The sequence below is a fragment of the Notechis scutatus genome, chromosome 2 (genome assembly GCF_049901735.1).
Source record: "Notechis scutatus isolate UNSWTSFEM ecotype Mainland chromosome 2, rNotScu1.2, whole genome shotgun sequence".
In the NCBI taxonomy this organism is placed as follows: domain Eukaryota; kingdom Metazoa; phylum Chordata; class Lepidosauria; order Squamata; family Elapidae; genus Notechis; species Notechis scutatus.
In genome coordinates this window covers 264,887,535-264,913,485 of record NC_142010.1, presented here as the reverse complement: position 1 = coordinate 264,913,485, position 25,951 = coordinate 264,887,535, and the positions used below count along the sequence as shown (strand labels likewise).

At 45.2% G+C, this 25,951-nt stretch overlaps 1 protein-coding gene across 20 annotated transcripts in view; it reads right to left on the bottom strand.

Moving 5' to 3' along the window:
* Positions 1 to 16,676: 16,676 nt before the first annotated feature.
* CELF4 (CUGBP Elav-like family member 4) overlaps positions 16,677 to 25,951 on the bottom strand; it is an 823,187-nt gene continuing 813,912 nt past the window's right edge. For 19 of the 20 annotated variants that reach the window (XM_087958740.1, XM_087958742.1, XM_087958750.1 and 16 more), the window contains one exon: positions 16,677 to 19,043. The gene's annotated coding sequence lies outside the window, so the exon portion shown is untranslated. Of the gene's footprint in view, positions 19,044 to 24,253; positions 24,618 to 25,951 lie in introns of those variants that run through there. The other variant, XM_087958733.1, reaches the window with a different exon arrangement.

Genomic DNA, 25,951 nt, shown 5'->3' with positions numbered 1-25,951 from the left:
TCACAGCGCCTCTTTAAATCTCCAGGTGTGCCTTTGTGAAGAGGGGCCAGGACCATCCAACAGGGTCAGCCTGCGCTGTTCCTGCCTTCTCTCCACTCTCCATGCTCAGGGATCAGGAGGGGGGCGGCCCTTGTTCGTCGCCTGAGCTCCATCGCTTCTCATGTTAGGATTCCGGCAGTTGCTACTCCAATTAAATCATGAGCCTCGAGCCACACTCCCAAAACTAAAAAGGATTTATTAGAAGTTAACATGCCGGCATTTGCCTGGGCGTAGCCGACTCTGAGATATGTAATTCACTGTCACCCTTGAACCTGCTTCCCCCACCCCACCTCTCCGGGTGTATCATCCAATGAAAACTGTCCATAGCCCAGAGTCATCAATCACGCTCTCCAATTCAGATTTTTGCCCGGCAGAAGCTTCAGTCATCTAATCAGTCTTTGAAGAAAATATGAATGGAATGTACTTTCGATACCACACTGCCTCCTGCTCTTTGAAACTCCCCCCCCCTTTCTTTCTGTTGACAACTATAAAATATGTGTACAAAATGTTTTATATGTTGACACATGTCCACTGCTTGCCCTCTCTCGGTCATCCTGCTCCCTCCCCCTTTCTCCCTGCTAACAATCCTGAAGAGCCCTGGGCTGCCTCGGCCTGCTCCTCCCATCCCCATTTTTAAAATAAGGGGCATTTTTTTTTTTGCATTTTTAAAATAAGGGGCATTTTGCATGTTTAAATATTTGCATTTCAGTTTTGCATTTCTAAAATAAAGGGCACACAGAACTGCCATCGTCCTTTCGGAAGGAGCTGTTCTTTGATACACCCATGTACAAGACACACACACACACACACAAAAATCTGTATGTCAGAGGCCAGTTGGAACAAAAACATACATATTCATGGAAACACCTCCCGGTAGAAAATTATTTGCAAAAACAGTGGGCATTAGGCAAAGCTGCACACAAAAATATATGTGTTTTTTTTTTTCCCCTTTAAATTTTGGGAGAAAGAGACCACAAAATAAACACACAGTTCAAAGATTCCTTGTGTAATTGGGAACAGCGAATCTGAATCACAGCTCTCGTGTTGTGATTCCATTGTTTGTTATCCTGCTGAAATCTGACTGTTTCTTTCTGCTTTTTTTGGGAGGGTGAGGGGAAAGGGAAATTATTTCCGGTTCAAGGGAGGGTTTTCAAAATAGAAAACCACTTTCCCACAAAGAGGAAACAACCACCACCCCTTGCTGGAGGTATCCTGGTCTGTAAGTGTCAATTAGGAGTTGAAAATTGAAAGTAGGGCATAGAGCAGAAATAGGACATTTCAAGGTCTCTTTGCGCAGATAATCTGTTGGCAACATTCGTTTTTCCTGGTATCATAAAAGTCGAGGAGACAAGAACAGTGGAATGGTTTCAAAATGCTAATTAAATTTTAAAATTCAAAATTATTATTTTTATGGTTACACTCATACTAGCGCTGATAATGTTACCTAGTTGGGTTGTGAAACGTCTGCAAGAAAACATCCAAACTCAGAGAGCACCAAGGTCCCCACAGTCGTCATCCTCCTCCTCCTCCTCCTCCTCCTCCTCCTCCTCCTCCTCCTCCTCCTCCTCTTCTCCAAAACTCCCATTCCCTTCTAGCGCTGATGAGGTTACCTAGTTGGGTCATGAAATATCTACAAGAAAACCATCAAGGTCAGAGAGCACCAAGGACCCCACTGTTTTCCTCCTCCTCCTCCTCCTCCTCCTCCTCCTCCTCCTCCTCTGCTAACCCCATTCCTTTATAGCACTGATGATGTTACCTAGTTGGGTCATGAAAGGTCTGCAAGAAAACAACGAAACTCCCAGAGCTTCAAGGAGCCCACAGTTCATTCTTGAGCTACAAATATTCTCTTCTGGTTTAGCCTCGAGGCCCGTCGTCATTTTTGTTGCTCTTCTCTGCGCTCGTTTTCCGGTCTCACCCTCTTTTTATGGAGCAAATTCTGCTTGGTTGGCCATTTTCTCCTTCTCCCACTGATCATTAACGTGCGGAAAAGAACTTGAAAGAAACAGTGCCACTTATTTCTTTTGTCTCTCCCAGACGAGGATATATTCATTTATTTGCCAAGGTTAAGGACCCTGAAACGTGCTGTCAAGATCTTTTAGCTATTCCTTCTTTCAAACCTCACACATCCATTATATTCCAAAATCTTAGCGCTCTCTCTCTCTCTCTCTCTCTCTCTTTTCCCTCCTCTCTCTCTCCTCTCTCTCTTCCCTCTTTTCTCTCTCCCTCCCTCTCTCTTTATCTCCCTCCCTCTCTCTCCCCCTTTCTCTCACCCTCTTTCCTTTTCCCTCCTCTCTCTTTTTCTCCCTCTCTCCCTTCCTCTCTCCCTTTCTCCCCCTCCCTCTGCTCCCCTCCCTCTCTCTTTATCTCTCTCCCTTCCTCTCTTTCTCCCCTCCCCTCCTCTCTCTCCCCTCCCTCTCTCTTTATCTGCCTCCTCTCTCTCCCTCCCTCCCTCCCTTTCTCCCCTCCTCTCTCTCTCCCTCCATCTCTCTTTTTCTCCCTCTCTCCCTCCCTCCCCTCTCCCTTTCTCCCCCTCCTCTCTCTCACGCTCCCTCTCTCTTTTTCTCCCCCTCTTTTTTTTCCCTCCCTTTCTCCCTTTCTCTCACCCTCTCTCTCTCTTTCCCCTCTCTCTTTCTCTCCTCCCTCTCTCTCTTCCCTCCCATTCAGGGAGATTTTTCTCAAGGCAACATGTATAGGTACAAACCTAATGGCACAATCCATCTCTCCCTCCCTCCCTCCCTCCCATCACCCACTCTTTTATAAAGTTAATTCGGTTGAAATTTTCTGCAGGAAAGGTTGAAAATTGCAGGCTTTGGGAGAAAGCTGCTCCTGGCTTTCTCCCAAAGAAGCCACATCTGATTTTAACGCATCTTGGTGTCTCGAACGGCCCAGAACATTCTGGGGATTTTGAGCCTCCCAGCTTCAATCAGCAACCGTCAGTAAATAGCAAGAGATGGTGAGAATTTCAGCCTGCTAAACCAGGGGACATACTGTATTTAGTTGGCCACCTCCAGGCTAAAATCTCATTTAATTTGAAGGCGACATGTCCTCATTGAACTAGGGAGAAATTTCACGACAGTGAGAACAATTCCAACTCAACAATTCTATTATTCTGTTATCCTCTCATTATCTCTTATTCTGTATAGCCATGATGGCAAACAGGTGGCACGCGTTCCCACAGGTGGCACGCAGAGCCATTTGTGCAGGCATGCGAGCCCCAGTCAAACTTACCTGCACTGCACATGCGCACAGCTCCCAGCTGGTTTTCGGCCCGTTTGAGGCCATTTTTGCCCTCCCGGAGGCTCGAGGGAAGCCTCTGCAGCCTCAGGAAGCTGAAAAATGGGCCTTCCGGAAATACCGGAAGTGTTGAAACGGGCCCGTTTTTCGGCCTCCTGAGGCTGCAGAGGCTTCCCTCGAGCCTCCGGGAGAGCAAAAACGGCCTCAAACGGGCCGAAAATCACCTGGGAGGTGCACGCATGCGCAGTGTACAGGTAAGGAGCGGGGCGGGGGTGTTGCACGCGCATGCGCAGGGGTGTGGGACGCATTGCATTGTGGATGCTGGCATGCGCACGCTTTCGGCACACCACAGCAAAAAGGTTCGTCATCACTGCTGTATAGGATCTCTTCCTTGAGCAGTGGGTTGGACTAGAAGACCTCCAAGGTCCCTTCCAACTCTGTTCTTCTCCATTCCATATGCCATTTTCTTGACAGTAGTATGGAAATGGATCTTCCTTGTCTTCCTCTAGAGCCGTGATGACGAACCTATGGCATGTGTGCCACAAGTGGCATGCAGAGCCATTTGTGCCGGCATGCGAGCTGCAGGCAAACTTACTTCATTGTGCATGTGCCGTGCCTCAGAACTGCTTTTCAGCCGGTTTGAGGCCTTTTTCGGCCTCCCAAAGGCTTGAGGAAGACTTCTGCAGGCTTTGCAGGCGAAAACTAGCCCCATTTGTCACTTCCTGTTTTTCCGAAAATACCGGAAGTGATAAAGGCCTAGTTTTTGGCCTGCAAGCCTGCAGAAGCCTGCAGAAGCTTCCTCAAGCCTCTGGAGGCCAAAAGGCCTCAAACCAGCCAAAATCAGCTGTGAGGTGCAGTGCAGGTAAGGGTGGTGGTGGGTGGTGGGTGGGTGGGGATTGCGTATGCATGCGTAGGGGGTGTGGGGGGCGCGCATTGCCTTTTGGGTGCCGGCACGAGCACGAGTGTGCAAGCGCACGCACAATTTTTGGCACAGGAGCCTAAAAAGGTTAGCCACCATTGCTCTAGAGGTTGTTGTTGTTGTTGTTGTTGTTGCCAGCTCCATTCCCTCTCCCCCCTTGGAGCTCCCAGGTTGTCCTGATACTGATCCTGATTCCCACGCCGCCTCCTCCTCCTCCTCCTCTTCCTCCTCTTCCTCCTCCTCTTCCTCCTCCTCCTCCTCCTCTTCTCTTCCTCTTCCTCCTCCTCCTCCTCCTCCTCTTCCTCCTCCTCCTCTTCCTCCTCCTCCTCCTCTTCCTCCTCTTCCTCCTCCTCCTCCTCCTCTTCCTCCTCCTCCTCCTCCTCCTCCTCTTTTCCTCCTCCTCCTCCTCTTCCTCCTCCTCCTCCTCCTCCCTCCTCCTCCTCCCTCCTCCTCCTCCTCCTCCTCTTCCTCCTCTCTTCCTCCTCCTCCTCCTCCTCCTCCCTCCTCCTCCCTCCTCCTCCTCTTCCTCCTCCTCCTCTTCCTCCTCCTCCTCCTCTTCCTCCTCTTCCTCCTCCTCTTCCTCCTCCTCCTCCTCTCCTCCTCCTCTCTTCCTCTTCCTCTTCCTCCTCCTCCTCCTCCTCCTCCTCTTCCTCCCTCCTCCTCCTCTTCCTCCTCTTCCTCCTCCTCCTCCTCCTCCTCTTCCTCTCCTCCTCCTCCTCCTCTCCTCTCTTTTCCTCCTCCTCCTCTTCCTCCTCCTCCTCCTCCTCTTCCTCCTCCTCCTCTTCCTCCTCCTCCTCCTCCTCCTCTTCCTCCTCCTCTTCCTCCTCCTCCTCCTCCTCCTCTTCCTCCTCCTCCTCCTCCCTCTTCCTCCTCTTCCTCCTCCTCCTCCTCCTCTTCCTCCTCCTCCTCCTCCTCTTCCTCCTCCTCCTCTTCCTCCTCTTCCTCCTCCTCCTCCTCCTCTTCCTCCTCCTCCTCCTCCTCTTCCTCCCTCTTTCCTCCTCCTCCTCTCTTCCTCCTCCTCCTCCTCTTCCTCCTCCTCTTCCTCCTCCTCTTCCTCCTCCTCCTCCTCTTCCTCCTCCTCTTCCTCCTCCTCTTCCTCCTCTTTTTCCTCCTCCTCCTCCTCTTCCTCCTCCTCCTCCTCTTCCTCCTCCTCCTCCTCCTCCTCTTCCTCCTCCTCTTCCTCCTCCTCCTCCTCCTCTTCCTCCTCCTCCTCTTCCTCCTCTTCCTCCTCTTCCTCCTCCTCCTCCTTTACCTCCTCCTCCTCCTCCTCCTCCTCCTCCTCCTCCCTCCCTCCTCCTCCTCCTCCTCCTCCTCTTCCTCCTCCTCCTCCTCCTCCTCCTCCTCCTCCTCCTCCTCCTCCTCCTCTGATTCAGCTGTTGGAGGGACCGGTGGCCGACAGGCCACAACAGGTTCCAAGGGAGCTCCCTCTGGTGTGATTTATCCCCCGCGAGCGGATTCAGCAAGGAAGAATGGGAGGAAGCGGAGTCAACGTGGCAGCTGGATCGCTCTAGAACCAACCGTGTGTGTGGGCAGAAGCCTAAGCGAGGAAGAGGATGAGATTTTGGAAGCAAGAACCTCCAAACAAACAGATAACAGATCATCAGAGTTGGAAGGGACCTTGTAGGTCATCTAGTCCAACCCCCCCCCAAGCAGGGAGACCCTACACCATTTCTGACAAATGGCAGTCCAATCTCTTCTTGAAAGTTTCCAGTGATGGAGCTTCTGAGGGCAACTTCTGTTCTGTCGGTTGATTGTTCTCACTGTCAGAAAGTTTCTCCTTATTTCCAGGTTGAATCTCTCCTTGTTCAGTTTCCATCCATTATTTCTCGTCTGGCCTTTGGGGGCTTTGGAAAATAGCTTGACCCCTTCCTCCTCTCTGTGGCAGCCCCTCAAATATTGGAAGACCGCTATCGTGTCTCCCCTGGTCCTTCTCTTCACTAGACTAGCCAGGCCCAGTTCCTGCAACCGTTCTTCATATGTTTTAGTCTCCAGTCCGCTAATCATCCTGGTTGCTCTTCTCTGTACTTTTTCTAGAGTCTCAGCATCTTTTTTATAATGTGGTGAACAAAACTGGATGCAGGACTCTTGGTGTGGTCTTACTAAGGCTTCATAGAGTGGTATTAAACAAAAGGGATCCTGCTGGGTAAGCCTCTTCGTGAATCGGTAGCAACTCATGATGGAAACCATGGAGGAGAGGACGAAAATCTTGCCCCGTTCCCAACTGGTGTGTGCCGGCGATAACGGGCAAACTTTGGAAGAGCTGATTATGGAGAGCCATCAACTTGCTTCTTTCCCCGCATCCCACTCCAACCGCCAGGGCTCTGGCAGGGGAAAGAGGCTCCAGGTGTTCTTTTAGGAGGAAAAGAGATTAAGAGTCAACATCAATCAAGCTTACGGCCTATTCAAATGAGAAGAGGAAAGGATGGAGGGTGGATGATAAATGGCCACCTCTTGCATGCCTAAGAGGTTCTCCTGAAGATTGCACGAGGAGGATGGGGTGGAAATGAGGGACATTGGACAGATCCCTAGAGTTAAGAGTTTCAAATTGGGAAATGACTTTTTCTCTTTCTTTTTCTCTCCTCTCCCCTTTCCCCTCCCTCCCTTTTCATTCCTTCTTTCTTCTTTCTCTCTCTCTCTCACTTTCTTTCATCTCTATCTCTTCCTCCCTCCCTCCCTCCCTCCCTGCCCTCTGCCCTTGCTTTTTCTTCCTTTTTTCTTTCATCTCTATCTATCTCTTTCTCTATTCATTCCTTCCTTCCTCCCCTTCCTCTTTCTTTCTTTTTCTTTCTCTCTCTCTCTCACTTTCTTTCTCTTTCGTATCTCTCTTCCTTCCTTCCTCCCCCATCCCTTTGCTCTTTCTTTCTTTCTTTTTTTCTTTCTTTCTCTCTTTCACACACACTTTCTTTCTCTTTCATCTCCATCTTTTCCTTCCTTCCATCCTTCCTGCCTCCCTCCCCTTGCTCTTTCTCTTTCTTTCTTTCTTTCTTTCTTTCTTTCTTTCTTTCTTTCTTTCTTTCTTTCTTTCTTTCTTTCTTTCTTTCTTTCTTTCTTTCATCTCTCTCTCTCTATTTCTTCCTTCCATCCTCCCTGCCTCCCCTTGCTCTTTCTTTCTTTCTTTCTTTCTTTCTTTCTTTCTTTCTTTCTTTCTTTCTTTCTTTCTTTCTTTCTTTCTTTCTTTCTTTCTTTCTTTCTTTCTTTCTTTCTTTCTTTCTTTCTTTCTTTCTTTCTTTCTTTCTTTCTTTCTTTCTTTCTTTCTTTCTTTCTGTTGTGGCTCCGATTCCCAAGCCTGTGCTGTTAGAGGAAGAGGACTCAGAAGATGAGGAGGAGGAACTGGGAATGCCTTCCTCCCCAGGACTTTCCTCTCTGGCAATGCCTTCCTCCCTGATAATGCCTCAGGTTTCATCAGACAACTGAGAGGAACAGCCTGAGATTAATCAGGAGGAAGGCATATCGGAGCAGCCCCTGACAGGGAGTCAAGAGGAAGAATGTTGGCTTGATCCTAGGCAGCGTCATAGGGAGAAACGTGAGCAGCAACGTAGGAGGTGTGGGAGGGTCAGAGAGTGAGCTGAGTCATTGAGCCACACCCTACAGGGGATCAAAAGTGGGTGTGTTTTCTCTGGAAACTTTGCACGGGACAAAGTTTTACTTCTCTTCCAGATTTCGTTGTGATTGTTTCTTGTGGTCTGCTTTGGAATCTTCAGTGAGTAGTTTTTTCTTGTTATCATTTCGGACTTGGCAGGCAGAGTGTGTTGGAACGCCAAGGACATTATCAGTATAAAAGATTAACTCTGTAAAGACGGAGTCTTCTTGCCTGCCTGTGTTTGTTTGAGTTTGGACTCTTTCATCTTTCTTGGAAAGAAGAAAGGTGAGACATAACACTTTCTTTCTTTCTTTCTTTCTTTCTTTCTTTCTTTCTTTCTTTCTTTCTTTCTTTCTTTCTTTCTTTCTTTCTTTCTTTCTTTCTTTCTTTCTTTCTTTCTTTCTCTCTCTCTCTCTCTCTCTCTCTCTCTCTCTCTCTCTCTCTCTCTCTCTCTCTCTCTCTCTCTCTCTCTCTCTCATCTTTCTCTCTCTATTCCTCCCTCCCTCCCTCAAAATCCAGAGAAAAAATTCAGCAAATCCAAGATAATCCTTCTCATAAGGCCAAAGAATCTATCTCTGTGCTGCCCCGGGAGGCTACAGCTTTTAACGAGGCAGAAACCTTCTTCATGAGGTCCTTTGTTCTGTTGATACTGCAACTGGCAGAGTCCCATGGCAACGCCTTCCCCAAATCCTGGACATCCGATAAGAAGGTTGTAGGTCTGTCAACATCTGTATCCATGAACATTTCTGCCTGAAACTTGAGATAAATCTCAGATGTGTGGTCCAACTTCCAAAATTCTTGAGCTGCCTTCACCTCTACTGAGGATTCTGGAATGTCACATTGACACATCTGTAGGGGAGGGGTGCCCTACTGTGTCCATGCCATTACCAAACGTCTGGAAGGCTAGTAACCCAGGATTGAGCAGGAGAACACCAAGACTGATCCAGGAGAAAATGCTTCCTTCTTAATAGTTTTAAAGTGTAGGAAAGTTTTTTAAAGTCTGATTTGTTGTTGTAATAAATACATTTTGCACTTAAGTCAGGCAGAGAGTGTCCATCTAACTGGAAATTCAATGACCCTGGCATTGGCTAGTCCTGGTCAATGGCAAACAAAAAGGAACGGAAAAAAGAAAAAGAAAAGAAAATGAGCTAAGAAAAATGTATCTGATCAATTTACTTTTCAGTTCAACGGGGTGCAGTACTCCAGATGGCCACTAAGAGGAAGCAAAGAGGAATTTATGTCTCTGCTGCCATCTAGCAGTGGAATAGTTTTTTTTTTTAAAAAATGGCCAGTTGAGTAAATATTTCTCAATATTTCTCTAAAGCTGTTCCTTGACTCTAGGGAAAAAAAAGTTTGAGTATACTCACCTCCCTAATTCATTATACATTTAATTTTATTTAGGCAACAAGTTTACCATTTTTGTAGCTTACCCTGATCCGTAGACTCTGGCAGAGATAAGACAGAGGGAAGCATTAAAAGGAAAACATATAAATTTTAATATTCCCCAACATGTCCCCCATATAAAAACAAGGGGTAGAACTTCATTTGTGAGAGTTGGACCTACTATATCAATCCATTCATCCATCCATCCATCCATCCATCCATCAGAATAAAGTTGGAAGGGACCTTGGAGGTCTTCTAGTCCAACTCCCTGCTCCAGCAGGACACCCTCAGGGGTGGGATCCTACAGGGTTAACTACCGGTTCAGTGATTTACGATGTGCTTCCCTGCACGCTGTGCGCGCCTGTAAATCTTCATCAGCTTGCTGCCTGGACAGCTGAGCAGCGCTGCGTGCAGGGAAGCAGCGTCTGAAAAAGCACTTTGTTCCCTGCTTTTTCAACTGCAGCTGTGCCTCACATGACAGCTGAGGTTGAAAAAGCAGGAAATAAAGGTCAAGTAAGAGCCAGGAAGAACCGGTAGAATCCCACCTCTGGGCACCCTATACAATTTCAGACACGTGGATGTCCAATCTCTTAAAAACCTCCAGTGATGAAGCACCCACAACTTCTGGCGGCAAGCCATTCCACTGGTTAATTATTCTCATTGTTAGGAAATGTCTCCTTAATTCCAGGTTGCTTCTTTCCTTGATGACTTTCCATCCATTGTTTCTTGTCTTGCTTTCTGGTGCTTTGGAAAATAAGTTGACCCTCTCTTCTTTGTGCAATCCCTCACATGCCAGAAGACTGCAATCATGTCCCCCCCCCACCCAGTCAGGGGGTGTGCTTCAAAAAAATTAACAAGCGGTTCTCTGCTCAGTGTTGGGTAGGTGTGACCATGGTGACCGTGGCCTAGTTGGCCTCCTGCACCACACAAGGGGGGCATTTTTGCCCTTCTTGGGCTCCGGAGGCTTTGTTCGAGCCTCCGGGGAGAGCGAAAACGGCCTCCCCAAGCTCCAGAGGCGTTCTGGAGAGCAGAAACAGGCCCATTTCTGGCCTTCTGCAGCCTCTGGGAGGCCTGTTTTTTGCCCTCCCTGAGCCTCCACATGGGCCTTGCATTTACCTGTGATCCCAAACTAGCCACATGGGGACTTCCAGAACGGGGGCGCGGGGTGGGGTGGGCCAGCCAGGGATGGGATTTGCTGGTTCGCTGAACTGGCCATAAAAATAACAACCGGTTCACCGGAACCGGTGTGAACCAGCACCAGCCCACCCCTGACCCTAGTCTTTCTTTTCTCTAGACCAGTGACCCCCAACCTTTTTTGTGCCACGGCCTGGTACCGGCATCACAAAATGATCCGTGGCCCGTACCGGCATCAGCACGCATGGCAAGGCAAGGCGAGCCAAGCGACCAGCCAGCCAACCGTCCCCTGCTCCTCCCCGCCATCTTCAATTCCTCCTTTGTACCTTTGTCGATGGGCTTCGGGACGGCTTCCGGACGGTCGCTCGGCTCGCCTTGCCTTGGGTGCTGAAAGAATCCTCACGCCTTAGTTTTGTTCAAGCCTCCCCCTTGATGAAACTAAGGCGCGAGGATTCCTTCAGGACTTAAACGCCGCTTTCCAACCGGAAAAGCTCACCGGAAGCACTTTCTCATCAAAACAAGATGGTGGCAACCCAGAAAACCGGCGGCTCGATAGAAAATGTTCCACGGACCGGTACCGGTCCGGGGCCCAGTGGTTGGGGACCCCTGGTCTAGACTAGCCAAGCCCAAATCCTTCAACCGTTCTTCATCTCTTTTAGCCTCCAGGCCTTTAATTATCTTAGTTCTCTGCATTTTTTCCCCCAAAGTCTCAGTATCTTTTTTTGCAATGTGGTGATTTGAGCCCCCTTCCCCTTGGAAACAGCCTTCTCTTGATTGCTATATATATCTACTTTTTTTTTTTTTTTTTTTAGTCTTGTTGGAGCATTTCATGCAGAATTGGAAGATCTTGTTTCAGGTGACCTGGGTATCTTCTTTATGGAGGAGGTTAGCTTGCTCCTGAGCTGAGCTGAGTTCGCTGAAGGCAATTAGACAAGGCAAACCGCCAACTTGCTCCGTGCCCGACCCCAGCAGTAAATTCCCCACATTTTGCTGTCAACCCTGGCTGTTTTGGAGAGCAACCAGCTCCCATCCATCTTTGGCTAAGTAGCAAAATTCCTATCCAGGAAGTTTGCGGAAAATCTTTCTCGTGTTGAAGATAAGGGCACGTTCAAATAGAGTTAAAAGGAAGTTAAGTTTAGTTTAGTTTACTTTATTGTCATTGCACCTCATACAATGAAATCAAACACTATCCTCAGTTCACATTATGACCATGAAAACAAACACAAACACACATCCTTCACACTCCACACATTGAATTGAAAACCCCCGACACTGCACCAATACTGCACTATATGGTAGAATTCAATAGTTTAGTTCAGTTTAGCTTAGTTTACTTAATTGTCATTTCACCTCGTATGAAGAAATCAAACACCATCTTCAGTGCACATCATGACCATGAAAATAAACACAAACACACATCCTTCACCCTTCACACATTGAACCGAAAACCCCCGACACCGCACCAACACTGCACTATACAGCAGAATTCAAAAGAGCTCCTGCCCTGGGATAGAAGCTGTTTTTCAGCCTATTTGTCTTTGTTTTTATTATTTTGTACCGTCTGCCAGATGGTAATACTTCAAAAAAAAAAAAAAGGGTTCCCAGGTTGAGATGGATCTTTGAGAATATTTTGAACTTTCTTAAGGCAGAGGGAGCTATGAAGCTCTTCCACAGAGGGGAGAGGGCAACCCATGATCCTCTGGGCAATGACATTAACCCTCTGGAGTGCTTTCCTATCTGCCACTGTGCAATGGGCAAACCATACAGAGGTGCAGTAAGTTAAGATACTCTCTCTGGTGCAGCGGTAGAAGGTCTCCAGCAGTTTTTCATTCAGTTGTTGTTTTCTGAGAAGTCTCAGGTAATATAATCTCTGCTGCGCCCTTTTGACCAGGGCTGCGATGTGAGCATCCCAGGTTAGGTCCTTTTTTAGAAGAGCTTTTTAAAACACAGAGCGTGCATGTGGAGTGCGCATGAAGTGCGTGGTCACCGAACCGGTTGTTATACCGGTGGAATCCCACCCCTGACTTAGCAATACCTGGAACATGGTAGAAGGTACCTTGGAGGTCTTCTAGCCCAACCCCATGTTCGAGCCAGAGACCTTATATCTTTCTTATACATTGGATGGCTGTCCAATCTCTTCTTGAAAAGTTCCAGTTGATGAAGAACCCACAACTTATTGGGGACAAACTATTTCACTGAGTAATTATTTTCACGGTCAGGAAATGTCTCCTTAGTTCAAGGTGGACATGTCAACTTCAGTTTAAATGAGACTTCTAGGTTGGCTCTCTCTTGAATGATCTTCCATCCGTTATTTCTTGTCCTGCCTTCAGGTGCTTTGGAGAATAGCTTGACCTCCTCTTCTCTTGGACAGATGCTCAAATACTGGGAGACTGTTATCATACCAGCTCTATTCCTTCTCTTTGTTAGACTACACATACCTGATTCCTTCTGTTGGAAGGAAAATCTATCTGGTTCAGTTCCAAGCTGGGAGACACTGGAAATGTGGAGACTGATTGGAAAGATGGTTTAATAATGATATCTTAGAATAACAGAGTTGGAAGGGACCTTGGAGGTCTTCTAGTCCAACCCCTTGCTTAGGCAGGAAACCCTACATGTGAAGTGCACGAACCAGTTGTTACACCAGTTGAATCATACCACCGAATGGAAGGATTTATACTGCAGACTCCAGGAACCATTTGCACTACTCAGGTGACCCTGAGGACACAGATAAACCTCCAAGTGGCCTCAACAACTCGCTAAAAAGTAGAAAAATGACCAGCTGTCTGCAAGGAGTATAAATCCTTCCATTCCCCACCATCCAGTCCGAGCTGAAAAAGCTTCTCGGATGAGAAGCAAAGCGTCTTCAAAGAAAAAACAAGAAAGTCCAGTTGCCTCCTGAATAAAGCACCTTTGTAGGATTTTAGTTTTCTCACGATCACATTGCATTTTGTTGGAGAGTTTTTGTTGGATCTAGAAGCACTGAATGTCATGAAGGCTTGAAGAGATGGAAGTTGGGGTCCACTGCTTATAGAAGTTCAAACGCCATGGCATTGGAGTGGGCTAATTGGAGTGTTGCTTAAAGATGCTGACAGCCCAGGTTTGAGATCCGAGTGCTGTGCAATGGGTGAGCTCCTGTTCCTTGCTCCAGCTCCTGCCCCACTAGCAGTTCAAAAGCATGCAAATGCTAGTAGATAATAGGTATCACTTTGGTGGGAAGGTAACAATGTTCTGTTAGGGATAACATTGTTTACCCTAACTGGTTTGGGTAAAAAAAAAAAAATAAGTTATCATGGTTTGTTGGTTATAGTGTGTGTAACTTTAACTACAAAAATGTAATTAAGGGTGTGGTTGTAAAAGCACCATAAAAGAAGCAAGTCAATTGCAGCTCTCTCTCTCTCTGGCTTAATGATCCCTAATTACTGGATTGATTGATGACTGCGTTTTTCCTTACTGGAATGGAGGAGAGAAAGGAGTGTTGATTTCTCAACGGAGAGAAGAGATAATACGGACTGATTTATTGTAAGTGAACTGACATTGGCTATTCAACACGGATTTTGCAAATTGAGTGTCCCCGACTGGACTGACTGAAATGATACATGACTAATGGACCGTTTATTTTGACTATGCTATAATTCCTAATGGAATAAACTATATTTTTGATAGCACAAGCGTATCTGTTTTTTACTGCGTGTTAACTAAAATACAAACTTATCTCACACATTTACCTGTCTGCCTATCTGACTACGCTACACATTCTGTTTAGTTTGTTTTCCTTAACACTTGTTGGGGAATTCAGGCTTAACATGTTCCATGTGCCTTTGACATATAGCCATGCTGGACACATAACCATGAAAAATATATTTGGACATTGCTGGATCCCTTGGCCAAGAAGTAAATATGAGCACTGGGCCCTAGAGTTGGACCCTAGAGTTCGAAAATCCCAACAACCATTTATCTGCCCGGTTGCTGTGTGGGCGTGGCCTACCGGAACTTCCGGGAGGGCTGTTTTTTTGCCTTCCCCAGAGTCCGGAGGCTTCCCTCAGGCCTCTGGGAAAGCGCAAATGGCCTCTCCTGAGCACCAGAGGCCCCCCAGAAGCCAGAAACATCCCTGTTTCCAGACTTCTGGAACTACCAGAAGGGATACTTTTCGGCCTCCCAGAGCCTCCGTGTGGATCCTGCACTTACCTGCATCCAAAATGGGCTGTGTGGAGACTCCTGAGAGAGGCGGGGTGGGGCGGGGAGGCTGGTCGGTTCAACTACCGGTTTGGCGAACCAGATTAAATTTAACAACCAGTTCACCTGAATTGGCCCAAATCGGCTGAAACCCATCCCTGGTCGGACACAACTGACAGAAACTCACTTCTCGTCCAGCATCCTGAAGATGCCTACCATTCCAGTCCAATCTTTGATTTAAAATTTCCACTGATGGAGGTCACATCAGCAGTGCTAGAAGAGACTGAGGTTTTCTCTTTGTTTACATACTAGTGGCTTCCTGTCAGTGTTGGTGGAAATGTCCTTGGAAGTTCCTTCGTTGGGCTGTTGTTGACTCAGTCTGAGCTGATAGTTCCTTGATTGGGGGTATTTTCTGCTTCACTGTTGGTCTAGTATTAGTCTTGGTGTTGATGATAATCATTAGTTGGGTTCTGGAATGTCTGCAAGAAAACCATCAAGCTTAGAGTGCACCAAGGACCCCACAGTCCTCGTCGTCCTCCTCCTCCTCCTCCTCCTCCCCCCATCTAGCACTGATGATATTCCCTAGTTGGGTCATGAAGCATCTGCAAGAAAACCACCAAGTTCAGAGAGCACCAAGGACCTCACAGTCATCATCCTTCTCCTCTCCACAAACCCCACTTCCTTCCAGTATGAGAACGTTACCTACTTGGGTCATGAAACATCTGCAAGAAAACCACTGAGAGGACAAAGGACCCCAAAGTTCAACCTCAAGCTTCAAATATTGTCTTCTGTTGTTCAAAATCTTCTGCCGGAACCTCACTTGGCTAGAGCATAGAGCCCCCACCTTGGCTTTTAGTGTTGACAAACCTACTTGAGACTTACTAGTCAATGGGTCTGTCCTATGGAACAGCATCCCTCTCAATATGTCTGATGGCCATGAAGCAATTGGCTTTCTGTAAGTTGGCATTGGGGCAGAAAATCGAGTGAGTCTATTTTTCCCTGGGGTTGTGGACCAGGATATGTGTTGATCCCCTTGTCTGTTTTGTTGTTGATGAATTGGATTGTTGTTCAACTGTCCAGACTCATAAACCAAAATAATAAATATATAAAGAAAGCAGGGGGCTATCCACATGGAAGTCAGCCTCATCTGGAAAGGATGCTCCGTTCTCTATGGTGATGGAAACAGGCGGAGTAGGACTAGATATTCTTTGACTCTCTGGATGTTGCCGAACTACAACTCCCATGAATACACGCAAGGTGTGATAAACATGGTTGTCATTTCTCAGGGGGAAATGATGTGGGCCAATTAGGGGTTGTGTCTGCTTGCTGTTCCAGCTGGTTGTGTTAGTATTTTCAAGCATGTGTCACCAACGTTTTGTAATACATCCAGTCAAGTGTTTCATTGGACCTCAACTTTGCAGGATGACGGTAATTCAGTGTATTGGCCAGGATGGTGGGTAGGAGATTATCTTAACACCCCATAGCAGAATGGGAAGGGGGCAAAAATGACCACCAAGCACCGAGACCACCAAGAACCCCCCAGCTTCCTCCTCTTCCTCCTCCTCCTCTGCTCTGCAAATCCCCCTCCCCTCTAGCACTGATGATGTTACCTAGTTGGGTAAAGAAACATCTGCAAGAAAAAAATATGCTCAGAGACCAAGGACTCCTCAGCTTCCTCCTCCTCCACCACCACCACCTCCTCCTCCTCCTCCCCTGCTCTGCAAACCTCACTCCCTTCCAGCACTGATGATGTTACCTAGCTGAGTAAAGAAACATCTGCAAGAAAAAAAACATGCTCAGAGACCACCAAGGACCCCTCAGCTTCCTCCTCCTCCTCCTCCTCCTCCTCCTCCTCCTCCTCCTCCTCCTCCTCCTCCCTCCTCCTCCTCCTCCTCCTCCTCCTCCTCCTCCTCCTCCTCCTCCCCTGCTCTGAAAACCCCACTCCCTTCCAGATCTGATGATGTTCCCTAGTTGGATCATGAAATGTCTGCTGGAAAACCACTAAACTCAGACCACACTGTTTATCCCCGAGCTATGCAGATTCTTTTCTGTTGGTATTTATACTTCTGCAGACAGAAGATTTTCATGATCCCTGTTGAAAGAAAACGGTCTTCCTTCTCCAAGCATGTGTATATTAAGAGACTGAAAGAAAGCTTGAACAGAGGGGAAAAAGAAAACCACCCCAAAAAATTAAAATATGTCTTCTTCTTTTTTTTAAACTGTGCTTTATTTAGGACTAAGCTGGTAAGCGTCATTCATTAATTACATAAGATTACAAGGAGTTTTAGGGAATTGAGATTCAGAGAGCACTATTATGGAATTGCATGGCATTTTATACACCGAGATACCGGCTTGCTTGGGCGGTCAACTCCTAGCCAAACCACCGGAGAAGATTTGGGGGTGTTTAGCCAGTGTAAAAGTCTTCAAAATCAGATCAAAGATGGAGGGGGAAAAAAAGTTAGGAAATTTTTTAAAAAAAATCTTTCCCCAAATCTAACCCAAAGGAAAACAATTATTCAGAAAAAAATAATAATGCATAATATTTGTTTGATCTGATAAAATGGGAGGCATGGGGAAAGGGAGTGAGGAAAGAAATGGCACACTTTAAAAAATCAAATTTTAAATCCCATGGAAATAAATTATAATAAATATGATATACTTTAAAATATATGTGTTCTTAAATAATTGTTTCTATTTTTCTGATTCAGATTTTAAAGCAACTTCTTTTTTTAACTGCTCTAAAGTCATTTACCAAAGATAAATATCGTGCTTCCTTAAATAGTTTTTTTCCTTGATTTTTTTTCTCTATCATTACAATTAAAAGTCCTACAAAATATGCAAATTTATTTACAGAAAAACAGAGCCAGCATCTTTTTTTTTTAAACATCCCCGTTTTTCAAAATTCCTTGTAAACAGTTTCAGAAATTCTTCAAAGAGATTGCATTTTTTTGTATTTTTTTGTCTCTGCATTTCCACCCCCCCCCCCCATACTTTTATGATTTTTTTAAAGGTTTTTCTTTTTTTAAGATTAAGGTTCTAGGCTAAGTCCCGTGCCCTCCCCACCCCTCCTTCCCCCCCGTCCTGAAAGATTTAGAACAAATATGGAAGCTACCAAAGCAAAAGTTAAATCAGTGGCTTTTGGCAATAGGTCTCATGGAAAATATCCAACCTTTGATTTTCCTTCCATCAAGTTGCAACTAAACTTTGGATCAGACAGCCTGCTGTGTTATCGGTTGATTCAAGACTTTTGCGTGGTTAATTAAGCCGCCAATTTCAGTACGACTTTGTACAACTTTTGATGGTTATAATCCAAAAACTTGCCAAATGGAGCCACTTTCTCTGCCCTGCCTGTCCATCAGCCAACTGCTTCCGATAAGCAGTTGATTTTGAGCAGGGAACGGGTATTAATCTAAACGCTACAAAAAAGTTCCTACATCTTTGTGTGTTTTCTTAGCATTAACGCTAAATGCCTATATATATATTTTTTTGCTTTTTTTTTGCTTTTAATGTCATCTAATCATCCCCCTGCCCCATTATATAGGTATTTAAACTTTTTTAAATTCTGTACAGCTATTAGGGGTTTCATTAGGGGAGGGAGGGTTCCCCCCCCTTTTAAAATAAACAAGCTATTGTTCTACGTCACATCGGTACCCTTTTTTCTTCCTTCTTCTTCTTTCTCCTTACCCAAACATGGAGCAGTATTTATTTTTTTCTTTTCTTCATCTTCTGACAAGATTCTCCCCTGAACCTGCCCCTTTGAACCCCCTCAGTCCATCCCTATTATAAAGAAAACCATATGAAAGTTTCATAGACTCTAATTAATGTATATCCAAAGACCTTCCAAAGTATCAAAGAACTATTATCTTGCCTTTTTTTTAAAAGCGTTGAAGCTGAGTTTCAGTGTTTTTTTCTTCATTTTTTCATTTTTTTGTTTTTTGTTTTTTATACATTATTTCATAGAATTGCTCTCCAAAGCTGTCTTAGCGGGAACAGCTAAGAGAAACGGAAAGAACTTCTGAGTAATTTACATACAACTACAAGTTTGCGGTAAAAAGTTATGTCCTTTGGTCCCTATGTAGCTAAGGAATGACAGATAAAGAATGCTTAGTGACGGTTGCCATGGGCGACCATAGCAACCCCATCTGTGATGGCCACAGGCACACTTTTAGCATTTCCGAATTGGGGAAAAGCTATGATGGTTTAGTTAGATCAAGTTCACGGTAGAAATCCAAGTCCATCTCACTCCTGCCGTGATTTCTTTTCTTTTTTTCTTTTCTTTTTCTTTTCTTTTTCAATGTTCTGGATTCGTTCATTGGATGGTTGGTACAGTTTTGGTTGTCCACCACATGTCCTTTGAAGCCAGCCGAACGTGACTTTCCTCCAAGCAAAGTTTCCAGTCGAAACAACCAGAAAGAGCGTTAAAAGTCTGAAGTTTTCCACTTGACTGAGATGTTTAAAGGTGTAATCCCACAGTTCTCATTCTTATATATATTTATTTAATATATATATATTTATTTATATATATATATATCTATATTTATATATATATTTTCTCTAAGTGTGGCCCGTTCAGCTGATGCCCTAAAAAGAGAGAAAAAATGTTATTCCAAGCTGGACCAAACCGAATCAATATATATATATATATATACACACTGCTCAAAAAATAAAGGGAACACTTAAACAACACAATGTAACTCCAAGTCAATCACACTTCTGTGAAATCAAACTGTCCACTTAGGTAGCAACACTGATTGACAATCAATTTCACATGCTGTTGTGCAAATGGAATAGACAACAGGTGGAAAGCATGGGCAGTTAGCAAGACACCCCCAATAAAGAAGTGGTTCTGCAGGTGGTGACCACAGACCACTTCTCAGTTCCTATGCTTTCTGGCTGATGGTTTGGTCACTTTTGAATGCTGGTGGTGCTTTCACTCTAGTGATAGCATGAGACGGAGTCTACAACCCACACAAGTGGCTCAGGTAGTGCAGCTCATCCAGGATGGCACATCAACGTGAGCTGTGGCAAGAAGGTTTGCTGTGTCTGTCAGTGTAGTGTTCAGAGCATGGAGGCGCTACCAGGAGACAGGCCAGTACATCAGGAGATGTGGAAGAGGCCGTAGGAGGACAACAACCCAGCATCAGGACCACTACCTCCGCCTTTGAGCAAGGAGGGACAGGAGGAGCACTGCCAGAGCCCTGCAAAATGACCTCCAGTGGGCCACAAATGTGCATGTGGCTGCTCAAATGGTCAGAAACAGACTCCATGAGGGTGGTATGAGGGCCCGATGTCCACAGGTGGGGGTTGTGCTTACAGCCCAACACCATGCAGGATGTTTGGCATTTGCCAGAGAACACCAAGATTGGCAAATTCGCCACTGGTGCCCTGTGCTCTTCACAGATGAAAGCAGGTTCATACTGAGCACATGTGACAGACGTGACAGGGTCTGGAGACGCCGTGGAGAACGTTCTGCTGCCTGCAACATCCTCCAGCATGACCAGTTTGGCAGTGGGTCAGTAATGGTGTGGGGTGGCATTTCTTTAGGGGGTCGCACAGCCCTCCATGTGCTTGCCAGAGGTAGCCTGACTGCCATTAGGTACCGAGATGAGATCCTCAGACCCCTTGTGAGACCATATGCTGGTGCAGTTGGCCCTGGGTTCCTCCTAATGCAAGACAGTGCTAGACCTCATGTGGCTGGAGTGTGTCAGCAGTTCCTGCAAGATGAAGGCATTGATGCTATGAACTGGCCCGCCTGTTCCCCAGACCTGAATCCAATTGAGAACATCTGGGACATCATGTCTCGCTCCATCCATCAACGCCATGTTGCACCACAGACTGTCCAGGAGTTGGGGGATGCTTTAGTCCAGGTGTGGGAGGAGATCCCTCAGGAGACCATCCGCCACCTCATCAGGAGCATGCCCAGGCACTTTAATTTTCAGTGTAACTCCAAATCCAGACCTCCATGGGTTGCTAAATTTGATTTTCATTGATAATTTTTGTGTGATTTTGTTGTCAGCACATTCAACTATGTAATGAACAAAGTATTTAATGAGAATATTTCATTCATTCAGATCTAGGATGTATTATTTTTGTGTTCCCTTTATTTTTTTGAGCAGTGTGTGTATATATATATATATATACAGATTTTTTTTTTCAAAGAAAGGAATAAAAGATAGAGAAAACTGACAAGGGAAGAGAAGATCCAAACAGCATACCTTATAATCAATAAAGAAAAATAAAACACACACACAGATTTAGGAGAATACCTGTTTCCAAGACTATCTTATTCCCATTGTGGAAACTATATGCAAATTTAGTTGTGTTTCACTTTGTTTTGTTTTGTTTTAACTTAGATAGTGTGATAGCACACATCTCCCCTTCAGGATATTTTTATTAATATTTTCTGAGAATGTCCCAGATACTAACTGTTAACTGTGAAGAACATCTGCTCATCCCATCTCAAAGGTGTCTCTGGCTTCATGAATAAGAGAAGTAGATCAAGAAACCTATCTAAACCAGGTTGTTACTTCTGTGTCTGATTTGGGACGCTTTAACATTTGTTCAGAGTTTGTAGCATAAACAACATTTTTCTCCAGGCCCTTCAAACGAGATTTTTAGACCTCTAGCTTCTCAGTGCTCTCTGAGCTTGCTTGTTTTCTTGAAGACATTTCATAACCCAAACCAGGTAACCTCATTGATGCTAGTACCATTCATCATCCGGCACTGATGATGTTACCTAGTTGGGTCATGAAACGTCTGCAAGGAAGCAACCAAGCTCAGAGAGCACCATTTCAGCCCTGAGCTACATATATTCTCCTTTATTGGTTTTTAACCTTCTTTGGGACTGGGAAGTTGCTGATGCCCCCAAAGAGAGATGCTCTCAGAAGAATGCTGTGTTGTGCATCGCTGAAACATGGGAATTTGGGCAGGGATGGAATCCGACCGATGTAACTACTGGTTTGGTGATTTATGCTGCGGTACACGTGTAAAACATAAGCTTGCAACATGGACAGCTGAGCAGCGCTGCGCATGGGTGCGCAGCGTTTGAAAAAACACATTTTTCCTTGCTTTTTCAACCCCAGCAGTGCCGCGCAAAGCAGCTGAGGTTGAAAAAGCAGGAAATAACGGTCAGGTAAGAGCCCGGGCGGGCATGTGGGCCAAAACAGCAGCAGACATAAAACCGGTTCTATGTCTGCTGTTCTACAGAGCCGGACAGAACCGGTAGAATCCCACCCCTGAATTTGGGCCTCCAATATTTCCTACTTTTTCTGTCTAGGAAGTGCTTTTTCCAAAAGGCAGCTGGACTTCCTTGTTTTGTTTTGTTTTTTCTTTCGAAAACATTTCACTTCTCATCCAAGAAGCTTCTTCAGTTCCATTTATTTCTTTGGAAAATGGATAGTTTCTTGGATCAGAAGCAAAATGCAACTTTGGGACAGCCATGACTTGAATGATGAGCAACCCCCGTGGACATTCCTATGTTTTTCTATCTTCTCACTTCCTTGCTGTCAGATTTTGGTGTTGGCTGTGTGTTAACTCCATGAGGTAAAGGTTAAAGGTTCCCCTGGCACATACGTGCTAGTTGTTTCTGGCTCTAGAGGGCGGTGCTCATCTCCGTTACAAAACTGAAGAGCCAGCGCTGTCCGAAGACGTCTCTGTGGTCATGTGGCCGGCAGGACTAAATGCCGAAGGCACATGGAACGCTGTTCCCTTCCCCCCAAAGTGGTCCCTATTTTTTCTACTTGCATTTTTTACATGCTTTCAAACTGCTAGGGTGGCAGAAGTTGCTGGGACAAGGAACGGGAGCTCACTCCGTTCCGCGGCGCTAGGGATTCAAACTGCCAAACTGCCGACCTTTCTGATCGACAAGCTCAGCATCTTAGCCCCTGAGCCACCGCGTCCCTCATTGACCTTCAAAATGAAATCCTGCAGCTGTTCTTCATATGTTTTAGTCTCCAGGCCTGTGATCATCTTAGTTACTCTTCCCTAACTTTTTCCGAAGTCTCAACATCTTTTTTGTAGTATGGGAACCAAAATTGGTTGCAGTATTCCAGGTGTGGCCTTACTAAGGCTTTACAAAATGGTACTAGTACTTCACTTGATCTTGATTCTATGCCTCTGTTTATACAACCCAGGATTGTATTAGCCTTTTTGGCTGCTGCTGCACACAGCTGGCTCATATTCAAGAGATCATCCACTAGGACTCCAAGATCCCTCTCACAGTTCCTGTTTTTGAGTCAGATCTCGCCTAATCTGTACCTTTGATTTTTTTTCCCTGCCTAAATGTAAAACTTGGCTTTTCTCCGCATTGAAATCCATGTTTTTGGGAGAGGGCCCATTGCTTAAGTCTGTCAAGATCTTTTTGGATCCTTTAGATTAACAGAGCTGGAAGGGACCTTGTAGGTCATCCAACCCCCAGCCCAGGCAGGAGACCCCACACCATTTCTGACAGATGGCAGTCCAATCTCTTCTTGAAAGCCTCCAGTGTTTGAGGGCATTTCTCTAGTTGGATACTATAGAAATGATCTTGAGCCTTTCTTCTAAGGTGTTGACTACTCCTGCAGGTTTAATGTCATCTGCAAATTTGATGAGTTCCCCTTCTATTCCCTCCTCTAAGCCATCAAATGTTTGAGTCCCTCCCTCGCCGTTGTCTCAGGAAGGCCAGCTGCCAATGGAGTGTTTTCCTTTGCAAAGCGTAGAAAGAAATGCTTCGAACAGGTGGTTTAGAATGTAAAAAAATGGCCTGGAACAAACTTCCTGTCTCTACGAATGTAAAAATGTAAGGCTAACGTTTCTTGAATAAAAAGAAATTATTATTTTTTTAAATCGCGATCCAAGCGAACTTGACATTTAAAGGAGAAATGCTTAATCGTTTAGGGATTAGCTCTTATCTCTGACTGGCAAGCAGGTTTCTCTTCGCAGAGACTCAGTGACTTATTACATCAAGAAAACTTAAGAAAGAAAGTTAAAAAAAAAACTGCAGAAGCTTCCTTTAGCTAGAGAAACGTCATGCTTTAGCTCAGACCATGCTGTCAAGGTGGTTGTTGGTTTTCCCCCCACACTGTTAATCGAACAAACAGCAAACTAGACACAGCAGTTGAAACAATTACGACACCAAAAATTATAAGAATAGAAGAAACCAAAGGAAAATATATATGTATGTATATATATATATATATATAAAGAAAAAAAAAGAAAACACTTATCCAGGACCCTTTTTCAGTTGTAACTAAAAAACAAAAATGTATGAGGCCTTTTAGTTTAGAATCAGGATTGTGGTTTTTTTTTTTTTTAAATCTTTTAAACCCCAAATGATATTCTCACCGCCCTGCCCCAAAGCAACGGATTTCTTAAGCCTTCTTGTGCTACCCAAACCTTCGAAATTGAAAATTTTGATAATAAGGCACTTAAGAAGCTTTATGTTTCTAGCTTGCTTTGGTACGTAGCTATTTTCTTTTGCACTGCAATTAACTCTTTTTTTTAAAAAAAATTATTATTTTTGCTTTTTTTGGAGAGGGATTGGAAATATTTTAAGGAAGGAAGAGAACGAGAACACTCAATTGAAAAAGGCCCCCAATTCATTTAAAACACAAGTATTCAGGGTGCAAAAAAATACCAATCATACAGCTCCGTGTGCTTATTGGTTGGAAATTACTCAAAACACAGACAACAGTCCCATTTCTTCCCTCCCCCGCCCCCCAAAATTAGAATTTCCCCCCTCCCCTCTTTCCAGGTGATATCTAAAGAAGCGTTAAAGTTGCTGAACGAGAAAACTCAAAACCACAAAGAAACCACTGCAAGCACTAAAAAGGAAACAAATGAAGAATAAGACAATAAAAAAATAATAAATAAATAAACATGAGCACGGCAAGAAAAAATTGTGGCAGCACAAGGTCAAGAAAGGCACAAGTGATCATGACTGGCCAATTATTCAACCGATACGACATCCAAGAAAATAATGTTTCAATCACAGCATCTCCACGAAACTGGACGGCAGGTCATGCAACCAATTCTTAGCTGAGTTACATGGTGCCATCATATCACACTTCCAACTTCGAGTTGATGGTTGAACTTACGGACTGGGGGACTGTTTGCTCCACCTTCCTGTCATTACTTTTTTCCTAGCTCAGCGCGGGACTGTGGTGGATTTGACTGGCTCTTGGTGGTTGGGTTGGAATTTGATCGAATGACAAAAGAAGAAAAGATTTTTTTTATATAGATATAGATATATTTATATATAGTCTGGGGTGGGTGGGGGAGAAAGGGGGAAGGGAGAAAGTGGGGAAGAGGGAGAAAGGTTATAAACCAAAACAAAAACCAGAAGGAACAGAGAGAGAGAGAGAGAGAGAGAGAAGGAGGAGGAGGAGGATGGAAGAGAGAGAGAAGGATGGGAAAGAGAAGGAGAAGGATGGGAGGGAGAAGGAGGAGGAGAAGGGGGAGAAGGATGGGAGGGAGAAGAGGAAAAGAAGGAAATAGAGGAGGAGGAGGAGGAGGAGGAGGAGAAGAAATCACTAAAATACAGCATTGTTCCAAAAAGCTGTAATGAGCACACAACCAAACGAAAACAAAAAGGACAAAAAAAAAACCCAAGAAACGGAAACCAAAAGGAATGGAAGAAGCCTAGCCAAAAACACACGGACACAAAAGACACAATTCATGTGGATACATAAAAACAGTGACCATTAACAGAACCACGTTGTGGCAGCTGAGAGCAGCATGCATTCAATGGATGGCGGCAAAGGTGGTTTGCAGAGTCTGGAAAATATCTTGGCTGCCCAAACATCTCTTCTGGAGGTTGGACTTCAAAACAAACCTGTCCCAGTCATGCCTACCTCTCCAGATCTGACCTGGGGGAGGTACCTCTACCTAAACAGGTGTCCCTTGCCCCAAACCTTTCAGATCTTCTTGGAAAGGACCTTGGAGGAAGCTTTAGACTTCTTTTGTCCAAACAGGTCAAGAACCCAAAACAGTCTGGACTATCAATGCCTCGCAGATGCCTCCTCCTTGAAGTGCAGGTTGCACAGAAATTACATTTGTTGGATTCGGTTGTGTCAATTGTGTGAATGCCAGCTATTTTTGCCTCCCCCCACCCCCGGTTCCATGTAGTAGCGTATGAAGTGAGCAATCTTTCTCATAGCTTCCTCAGATCTAGAACCTTTTCTGTTCTCCTTGGATTCTCCTCATTCTTAGAACGAATGTCATATTCTGTTCCTCCTGAGAACAGAGTCAGGGAAGCTCATCTTCCTCAATGTGTCAGGGTTCCGACGATCGCCCTAATTAAATCGTGCACCTTGAGCCAAGCTTCAAAAGAATCCAAAAGATCTATTAGGAGCAACATGTCCGGCACTATGAAGCCAACTCTGGCATACGTAATTTACTATCACCTATGACCCTGTTTTCCCCCCACCCTCCCTGAGTGTGTCATCAGATTCTCCAACAGTTCACGGGCTGGGTGCCATCAATCACACTCTCCAATGAAGGATTTTCGTGGG